At 35.6% G+C, this 10,660-nt stretch overlaps 1 long non-coding RNA gene across 2 annotated transcripts; it reads right to left on the bottom strand.

The window, feature by feature from the left end:
* Positions 1 to 5,784: 5,784 nt before the first annotated feature.
* On the bottom strand, positions 5,785 to 7,371 carry LOC129790976 (uncharacterized). 2 transcript variants are annotated; one of them, XR_008750646.1, is made up of 4 exons: positions 7,010 to 7,371; positions 6,673 to 6,925; positions 6,466 to 6,579; positions 5,785 to 6,384 (listed from the first exon to the last, which is right to left on the bottom strand). It is a non-coding gene; the product is annotated as an uncharacterized LOC129790976 (long non-coding RNA). The 2 variants fall into 2 exon arrangements; XR_008750645.1 differs by having other exon boundaries at positions 6,673 to 7,371.
* Positions 7,372 to 10,660: the final 3,289 nt, after the last annotated feature.

The following is a 10,660-nucleotide window of genomic DNA, read 5'->3' as shown; positions in this document are numbered from 1 at the left end:
ACATCTCAAGGTGTTGTGCTTTCATGTGCATTTTAAAGGTGAATGAAAATTTATGAAAAGACTGAATATTTTATTAAATCCCAACAACACTTGTATATAATCATACAATGAAAATATTCAGTGAAAATTGAAAATTTACGCTAAAATTTCTTTTAAGACTTTAAAAGTTTTCTCAAATAAATTCTATTAAACTTTCCTCACACATTTTCCTGCACTATTTCGTGTTTACGCCTTTCAATATGTACTCATCTAACTTTGAAACACGAAAGGAAAAATCATATGCAAAAAAAGCAAAACTTTTCTTTTTATTTCCTTGTATTGCATGAAAAGTCTACCTCATGCAATTGAACGCAACAACAAAAAAAAAAGAAAAGAAAAAAAGCACAGCAGCCTCTGATACTGACTTTCTCTTTGCTGATTGCATTTAATGATGGTATACCATTGAATTGGCAAGCAAAAGTCAAAAGGAAGGAAAGTTTCCAACATCTGAGTGGAAAACATGTCCAAGTAAAATGAGAAAAAAAATATATGACGAACTTTTCTGATCTAGCATATCGACAAAAAAAAGACGGAAAAGGAATATGCTGTACCACCAAGAAATTTGTTGAGCTATTGTTGCATTTTAATGATGTGGCAATCTGGCTCTCTCCCTTGTCTGTGCTTCCCTTAAAATTCCCTCAATTTTCCTTTGACACACTTCTCCCTAAAAGCTCTTTGTGTTTGCATTTTCTTCCCCAGCACAATTTTCCGCTTTTGCTTTTAGGGGGAACTCTGTATACATGGCATATCCCCCCTCTTCTACGTGGAAATTACCTTGGCGGCTGATGAAAAACACTGCATAAGATGATGCAAATCTTAATTTAAGTTGTGTAGCAATGTCATGATTCACTTCAACGTGTACATTTTTTTTTTGTTCAACAAAGAATCTCTAAAACTGTGAGTATACTTTTCTTCTCTGTTCACAATATCTTCACGGTGTATTCCTGACGACACGCTCACAAATATCCAGTGAAGCACGAAAGTTACTTGAGAAAAATATCTAGGATTATTTTACATTTTCATATTGTCAAGTTTCGTGGCGCGGTACTTTCTATTGGCGGGGGTGTCACCATGAAATGCCAGAGGGTGGTACGAGGGATATTATTTACTGCAAAATAAATTCATTCTCTTCACACGACAAAAAGAATGTTGATGCTCTGTTTTCATGGTACTCTTGCGCATAGCGGAAATTCACAGATATTGCTATTATTTGGGAATCAATTTAGACTCTAAAAATCATGCTGGTTAACCCTTTAAGGTCCGAGATTAATCTAGCTTGCTGATTGAATTAAAAATAATTTTTAGGGGTTCCTTTGAGCTCAAATAAGACATTTTTGGCAAAAAATCCCAACTCAAAAATTTTCGGTTTCCCGTCCTTCCTGATCCTATGAGTCCTTGAGGATGTCATTTTATGGTCATAAAATGATCAGGGATTGTAAAAACATAGTTCTATACTATTTTGGACTCAATGGCCTAATTCAGCGACCAAGAAACCCTTGAAATTCGCTTGAAATCTTGAAATTTCAGTACAAAATTCAAAGATTTCAAGGGTATCTTGGTCGCTGAATTAGGCCCAATATTTATAAAATAGCTATACAAAATAAAACATTTTCAAAATCGAGCCTTTGAGTCAGAATATGACCCAATGGACCTTAAAGGGTTAAATATTTTTAGACGCGTAACAAACAGTTTAACCTTTTAAGGTCCGCGACTAATCTAGCGAGCTAATTGAACTAAAAATAATTTTTCGGGGTTCCTTTGTGCTCAAATAAGGCATTTTTCGCAAAAATCCCAACTCAAAAATTTTTTCAGTTTTTCGTCCTTCCTGATCCTGTGAGTCCTTGAGGATGACATAATATTTAAAAATTAACTATACAAAATGAAACATTTTCAAAATCCAGCCTTTGGGTCAGCGTATGACCCAATGAAACTTAAAGAGTTAACAGCTTTACAAAGCTCAAATGCAACCAATTACATATTTGAGTACGTCCCAATTCGGTAGAACCAATAAAAATATATTCAGGATGTTCAGGATACATTTTCTAAAACCCACAAAAATATCGACACATTTTTATGTATTTAGGTCCATCCTGCATACCTTCCGAACCTTCCGAAATATTCTGACCAAAATTCAGTTTTATGTAATTTCATTTCCCGAGGAATCAATCAAACCATAACCTTCCCAGACCCTACTATGAGTTGTTTCTTGTGTGCTTTTCCATATTTTTCACACTCTCACCTCATTTCTTATCTACCCCACCCCTCCGCAGTAACTCATCCCCCATCTTAGGGTTTTTCCCTTGTATGTGAGGTGTTTGGTAAAAAGACCCTGTGAATTTGCGAAAAGTGAGGGGTGTTTTCCACGGTATAGAGGGGTCTCCCAGAGAGCAAAATGAAGAAAGACGCCGAGGATGGATGTGTGAAGTGAAACGCTTTTTCCGAAGGAAGTGTTCACACGGAGGAAAAATTTTGCAAAGGGGATGTTTTTGGCGGGAGGGGTGTTAGGGGAGACAGAAAAATGGCAGATGAAAGAAAATATCCGAATCATTGCTCCGATGTGCTATGCATTATATACGTTAGTTTATTGTACACACACACACCAATGTGTGGTACATTGAGAGTTCTTTCGGGTGAAAACAAGGACGAGGAGGGGGTGTGAAAAGAAAGTGGGTGAAAGGAAGAAGAAAAAAAAACATAGCGAAGAAATACACGCGCCCAGACAATCTTTTCAATCCTCATACCTAATGAAACGTGAGAGCCTAGAAATTTGATACGTGACCGGAAAGTGAATTTGTTTTAACGTCTAATTTTTCTAGTAGCCACACACAATTTCTGGACAGGGTTTGTATTGCCGGATGGGGGAGCCCCTAAAGGAGAATCCAAAAATGTGCCACTCTGGGAAAGTGTTGATTTTCCCACTTGAAAGATACCTACGAAAAAAAAAAAGAAATACAACAATAAAAGAGAATGATTCAGAAATTTCTCAATCGATTGAGAACCATTCCAAGAGTTTAAACTATTATCTAATCGAGATGTAATTCAAAAATTAATCTTTGCTCCATATTATTTATATCATTCTGCACTTGATCGGAGCTTTGCGAAATAAATTAACTTGCTGTTTCTCACAAAGTTTTACTTATGCTCCTTCTGCTTGAGATTATATCTTAAATTCTGGCAGCATATTAGGCAAATTCAAGAGCAAAATCTCCATCTCCAGAACAGCAAACCAGAATCAAGCTGTATACTTCTGTTGGAAGACTAACAAGAAGAGCTTCTCTCTGTGAGTTCTGTGGGTGATTTGCTTCTCTTTTCTGGAAAAGCTCACAAAGTAGGAGAAAGTTGAGATGCTTGAGGGTAAAATGTGGACGACAAGTGTACGTCTGAAGGGGATATACTCATGTGCTTGAAGAGCGTAAATGGTGGACAAGAAATAAATTGGCATTTTGTTTGAAGATGGACAGATACAGCGGGCATTTTCATCCCACCCACCCACTGCCCCATGGTAAACACAAAAATTCCTTGTCACCAATTCAATTAGCTGTAATTAGTGTCCTGGAGATTTTCCTGGTCAACTTCCGCTCAGAATTGGAGAGGAAGGAAAGTGTCTCGTCACTTTTTTCGTGCGGCCTGCGGATGTAACGCGCGGGGGCGGAGGCGAAGTTTATGAGGGTGACGATGATGTAGGTGTGGGAAGGGGGAAAGTTTAAAGTTCATGTAGGTATATGGGGTGAGTGAGAGGGGAGAACTCTATCATACAAATAAAAGTTAACACTCCCAGTGGGGACATTGGATGGTATGGGGGGCATGAGATAGAAGGTGGAGTGTACTGGAGAAGTTTATACGGATGACTTTTGGCCCATTTAAGGTAAATTTGTTCCTCCACTTTGCAATTTGTTGCCTGGTAGAATTTCCACTTGGGCAGGAACTAAGAAGTAAGCCAAGGGGGGAGGCGGTTTGGGGGGTTTGCTTTGGAGTGAAGTTCAATTAAGAGAAGAGATTCTCCTAAATGCACAACTTGTTCTTCAACCCCGCACAGACAACAATCATTTGAGGGATGATTCTACCTTCATTATATTTTGGGCACTTCATGGGATATAACGGGTATGTTATGAGGAAAAACACTATGTGGCAGGAAAATTTTCTAAGTTTTACCTTCTGCTGCTAAGTGATGGCAATTGAGATAGTTCGAGGTAGTTGGGCCCATAACGAGCCAAGTCATTAAGACTTGAGACACTTAATAACCACGAATATTTTCTACCCCCGAGAATTTCCTTACAAACCCCACGTCAAGATACGTGAAAATTAATATTGTTTGAAATTATGTTGCAACCCTCAAAATGATAAAAGGTGGCTCTTCTGGAAAATTAACTGTGTTGTATTGGCGTACAAAATAGCGTGGAGTATTTCCTAATCCGGAAATGCCTATTTTGGCATTTTTATGCTCGATAATTTAATTTCGTTGACTTTGAGGATATAAAAGATTTTATCTTGATAAAAATGGATTTTTAATGGCTTCAATAGTATTTCTCAGCTGTGATTATTTTTCAAAAGAGAATAATTCCAATTTTCTGTACCACGCATTCACAAAATTTATAATTTATTTTCTTTATCCGTGGTTTCATCTATGCTTAATTCATTGAAATTATATTTACAGTTGGAAATTTATTGTGAAAAAGAATAAAATTTACAATGGATATTGCATAATATATCTCAAATTTCATTCACTGATTCTAAATTATTTAATATAAATCGAATAACAAAATATTATTCCGTTGCATTATTCATCAATTTTATCAAAATAATGAATTTGCAAAACATATATTCAAAATTTTAAATGCTTAACACATGACATGACTTTTTAACTTTATTACTTGCAAACTTTTCTCCCATAATTTGAGGGAAAAGTTTCTCAATAAAGTTTTTGTGTTTTAGTTGCAGACAACATTCTACTACCCTAGGGAAAGTAGAGTATATTCTATTAACTACCAACACACACACACATGTGTATAAAATCTAGATTCTACTAGAAAGTCAAAATTAAATAAATTACATACACTTGAACCGCACTTTAACCAAAAACATTTTATATAAATTTTCATCTACTTCCATTTCTTTTTGTAAATTTAAATTTAAAGCAGGTTTAATTAATAAGCAGAAACCTTTATATACACTCAGCGAAAAACGTGGGCATATTCACCACAAATGTGGGTTAAATGCACCACGAAAACGTGAAAATTGGGTTAACCCCTATTTGTGGTGCAATGTGGTTAATATCACCACATTTCACCACACGTGGTTTTTGGACACAGCTTTGCGAAAAAGTTCAAAACTTTGAAAGTTGAAAGTTCAAAAAAGCGTCACAAATTATACCACGCACGTGGTCAGTGTGGTCTTATGCACCACGAATGATCACGAATTAAGCTTTAAAACTTTCAAATTTAACCCCCAATTGTGGTGCCATTCGCCACGATCGTGGTGCAGACGCAGAAAAATAACCCCCATTCGTGGTGCCATTCGCCACGATCGTGGTGCAGACGCAGAAAATTAACCCCCATTCGTGGTGCCATTCGCCACGATCGTGGTGCAGACGCAGAAAATTAACCCCCATTCGTGGTGCCATTCGCCACGATCGTGGTGCAGACGCAGAAAATTAACCCCCATTCGTGGTACAGAAAATTAAAAAAAATTTTTTTTAAATTTTTTGTTTTATTTTATTTCAAAAATATAACAGTACAATAAATATACATAAATTATCATTATTACAAATTATTATTTGTTACAAATACAGATATTTTTTTATTATTATAAAAAGTAATATTAAGTTTATTTTGTAAAGTACTATTATATTACAACAGACGCAAATGCAAATAAATATTATGTTAATCACAATAGATTATCGTGATAGTTGGTGGTATTCTGCGATATAGATCGTTTCAAAATTAAGATAGAAATCAAAAACTTACGTTACTTTACGTGAAATCAATACATTTAAAATTATAATTTCATTATGACTCTACCTCAGAATAGAAAATCTTGGAATATATTCAACTCCTAAAATTATAAGAATGGACCTTAAATTTAGGAAATTTTCTTGAAACATTATAAGTACGTAATTTTGGGTATTCTTTATTTTTATTTTTATTTTTATCTGAAAATACCACCAATATATTTCTCGTTTCTTAAGTTAATTTACAAAAAAAATGCCACTAAAATACATACAATACTCACAAAAGATCTTCTCCTTGCTTAAGACTGTTACTGTGGAGACTTCTGTCTTCTGGGATAACTCGAACTATGTCACTTCCTCCTTAAAGACATCCAGCATAAGCAATGAACTTTACATTTCTTGAATTGCAAAATAATAACATTTTTAATAAAAATATAGAATTTTTCTTTCCTTTACAATTATTAAATATATAAATTCACCTCGCTTGATTTTTGGCGTGCTAGTCATTTAATTTCAATAGAATTTAATTTTTTCCTAGTTTTTTTATTGCTACGGGTTCCATCCATTTAGATGATTTCCCTCGTTTTTTGGCTCTAAAAATACAAAATATTCGAATTTCTTTTAATAAAGTACACTTTATGTGACCTATACTTTAATAGTAAAATGTGTATAATGTAGATACATACTTACGGCTCCGTGAACGATGCACTAACTGATGAGTTCCGTTTGAGGACAAATCAAAGACTTGAAGTGCCTTTACGGAGAACCGGACATCTCGGTATCAATGAGACTTCGCTGGCTTGGTCACGTTCATTTGGATGTCGACTGAATGCCCAAGAATCTGCTAATTTCTGAATCGGAAGGGACGAAAGTGAGAAGTCCTCTTCAATAGAGATGCAAGGTACTATTCGATGAAGTTTAAAAAAAAATGGGGCGCTTCTGGAATGAGGTAGATAAAAATAGACACGAATGGAGAAACTTCATGAATAAGGCCACGTAAAAAAAAGAAAGGGAGATACTTACCTATTTGTCTACAGTTGCATAGTATCACTTAATTTTTTGTAATTAATTTTAGATCACATAATTTATAAAACTATGGTCTTCCTCTCACTCTTACCACTCCAACGATCTCAAGAAAACTAAAAGATGAGTGAGAAATTCTAAATAACATAGACCGAGCTCTGGACGGTATTAGAGTGAGGACGCACGAGAAAAAAAGGGACCCGTGCAAACAAACATTTTATTGCATATCATAAAAATATTCCTTGCACAAAATTTTCTACTGCGGACCACATGTTTCTTAAAAACATTTTTCTTGGAAAAGTGTGTCATCATGGGTGCATTTTTTCATTTAAACTTCTATAATTAATTAATCAAAGCCTATAAATAATTAATCATTAATTAAAGAAATTTGGATAAATTACACCAAAAAAGGGACAGTTTAAATATTACAGACCCGTTGTAAAAAAATTACAAAATTTAATATCAAACGATAGTATAATAATAAAATCGCAATAAACAATCATATAAAAATAATATTAAAAAAAATTAATTAAACCAAATAAATATTATAAGTTTGTAATTTATTATTCAATAATTATAAAATCATTAATTATAAAAATAATTAAAAATATTTCTCTAACAATTATTATTTGTACATATTTTCACCACGATCGTGGCGAATGGTACCGCGAATAGGGGTTGATTTTCTGCGTTTGTACCTACTGTGACTGTAGCGATGTGGTACAATGAAGTGAAAAAAAATTAAGTTCACACTCTTGTACCACGATCGTGGACAAATGCACCACGAAGTGGGGTTGATTTTCTTTGCAAAAGATGATAATAAAAAATGAGGCATCACGTAAAACCATCGTGTGAGCATATGCACCCCAAGTGTGGGTTAAATTTTTGAGGTCTATATAACTTACAGATCTATAGTACCTCGTTTAACCACACATGGGCAAATACACCACTGATTGTGGATTAAATTTTTGAGGCAATAGAAATTCTTACGTCACAAATACCACGTAGGATCACGCGTGAGCTAATTCACCACGAACATGGTTGATTTCCAGAGCTTGTGATCATACGAGGTGAATAGTACCACAAGTACCATATTTCATGGGTTAATTTTTCGAGGATAAAGCTCTTCAGTGATTTTTACACACATTTTGAAAGTTGTACCACGATTTGATGTGAATATGCCCACGTTTCGTGGTTCTTCTCGATCGTGGTGATATACACCACGGGGTTAACTTGCGTGGTACGTGGTTTTCGCTGAGTGTAGATTTACTAATTTTGGAATGAAGGTAAAGAAGCCTACAGCTAGCTTGAGTTCAATGATCTCATCATAATTAAAGTAGAACGCAATTCAGAAAATACACGAAATGAGAATTCAAAATAAATATTTCATTATATCCTGTTCATATTGAAGCTCCATTGTTTTTGTCTTATCAGCACATGTTTATTTTGTTCCTACTCGATGACATAGCTGTTTTTTGGTATATATACATATAGTACTTATATGTATGTATAGTATATAGATGTACATAGCATACATTTAGAGACAGCAACCGTGGAGCATGAGGAAAAAGTTGACAGAGAGATGAAATTTCACGCGGGGCTGTATCGACTAAAGCCAAAATCAATAATACTTATCGGATGGAGCGAGATATTTTTTCCCATCATGAATTTTAAATAAGAGCTTGACATTGGAAAAATGATATATAATGGAATAAACATTCGAAAGGGATTTATTTGTTGCACTCATTCATCCCCCTTCCAAGTAATACATATTCGATTTTATTTATTGATTAAATTCTCCTACATATTTCGTTTCATCCCCAATTCCTAGTTCCTCCCCCACGGTGCTATCTACATGCTGAAATTCCGTGGGAATGTTACATGAGAAAGTGTGTAGGATTGACGATGAAGATGCCATGAGAAGATCCTTCATGGGCTTTTATGTTTGTTATTCTCCCGCAAGCGGCTCAGAAAATGGTGAGAATGATGCTTCTGGGGAGCTTTAGGAAATCTTTTTCACTGTGGCTTGAAAGTTCCACCACGGTGTCGTTTATTTAAATTTTCCTTGATGCAATATTTTCCCTCGGCAACCATATCTTGACTTATGTTGGAGCGATATGAGAAATTGTAGCATTTTTCTCAAACACTCCAAAAAGTATGAGATGACTTCAAGTATGTAATGGTAACAAGGAGCTTTTCATGGGGGAGCACAACAGTGCGAAGAGATTCCAAACATTTGTGAGTTTGAGAGAAAACTTTTTGTCGTATACAGAGTGAAAATGTCGTGGAAAATGTTCACCATGAAGTAGCTTAGGGGATATACGTTGAGGATTTTTGAGCCCAAGGAGTACGGTGTCAAAAAGTAAACCACCCACACCCTATCCACTGGAAAAAAAGAGGGTGAAAAAGAAAAATCAAGAAGCAGAAAATCCCACTTTTGCTAAGAGATACTGCAGAGTGGGAAAGTGCGATGAAAAGCACATGAGGAATAAGCTCCCGATGCAAAATCACAACACTCAACATCTCTCTCATCTTTCATAGTGTATTACTTTGAATATTTTCTACCCTTTCTTCCAAGCAACTCTCTGTGTGAATACATTCCGCGAAATACTTAAATTCTTCAATAGTCTTTTATACGACACTTCAGACAATAATACTGAAAACATGTGTAGTAGGTACTACGTTTCAACCCTTTCAATCCTGATCTGGATATATTGGAATTGATTTTTCATATAATTTTCCTTGATTTTTCCTACAAGAAGAATTTAAAAAAAAAAATTAAAAATCGTGATATTTCCGATTTTATTTTAAAAGAGTCTGTTTTTTGTCTAACAAAGGATCAAGAAACTCCAGCAAAATCTTTTTTAGAACGCAATAAATGAAAAAAAATCAAAATTCACAAACTTTCAACCCAAACAAGTCGACCAGTTAAAATAATGGAGAACTATTATACCTACCTTATTAAAGTTTGCTCAAATCGGACTCAAGAGGCCTTAAAACGCTCAATTTTTTTTTGTTCGGAAACACTCTGGGGTTACTGTATATGAAATCAACTTACCAAACCAGCATTCTCCAGCGAGGCCATGCGTCCCTCTACCGACGCAAGGCGTCCCTCCACTGCTTCAATGCGTCCTTCCACTCTCTCAACGCATCCCTCCACTGCCACAAGGCGTCGCTCTACTGCCCCAAGACGTCCATCCACGTTATGTTATCCACGAGGATGTTGTTCAACGCTCTGGTGTTTCTCTCGCACACATTTTGGAGCATTAAGGCCTAACCAAGCAACAGCGTCAAAAGACGCTGTTCGTTGTTTTTTTTTCTCACTTGCTCTTTGTCAAATTGTATTGCGCTGTCACTGTCAAACAAGAAACGCGGTTTCTATGGTATATAACCGCCTTTCTTGTGTGACAGTGACAGCGCGATACAATTTGACAAGGAGCAAGTGAGAAAAACAACGAACAGCGTCTTTTGACGCTGAAGTATGGGTACAGCTTTAAAGCCTAACCATACGTTTTGCTAAAAAGACGGTGTTCGTTGTTTTTTCTGACTTGCTCCTTGTCAAATTGTATTGCGCTGTCACTGTCAAACAAGAAACGCGGTTATAAAACAAGGAAATCGCGTTTCTTGTTTGACAGTGACAGCGCAAGACAA

Source organism: Lutzomyia longipalpis, chromosome 2 (assembly GCF_024334085.1).
Source record: "Lutzomyia longipalpis isolate SR_M1_2022 chromosome 2, ASM2433408v1".
Classification (NCBI taxonomy): Eukaryota; Metazoa; Arthropoda; class Insecta; order Diptera; family Psychodidae; genus Lutzomyia; species Lutzomyia longipalpis.
The sequence above is the reverse complement of the archived record's forward strand: the minus strand, read 5'-3'. Positions and strand labels throughout refer to the sequence as shown.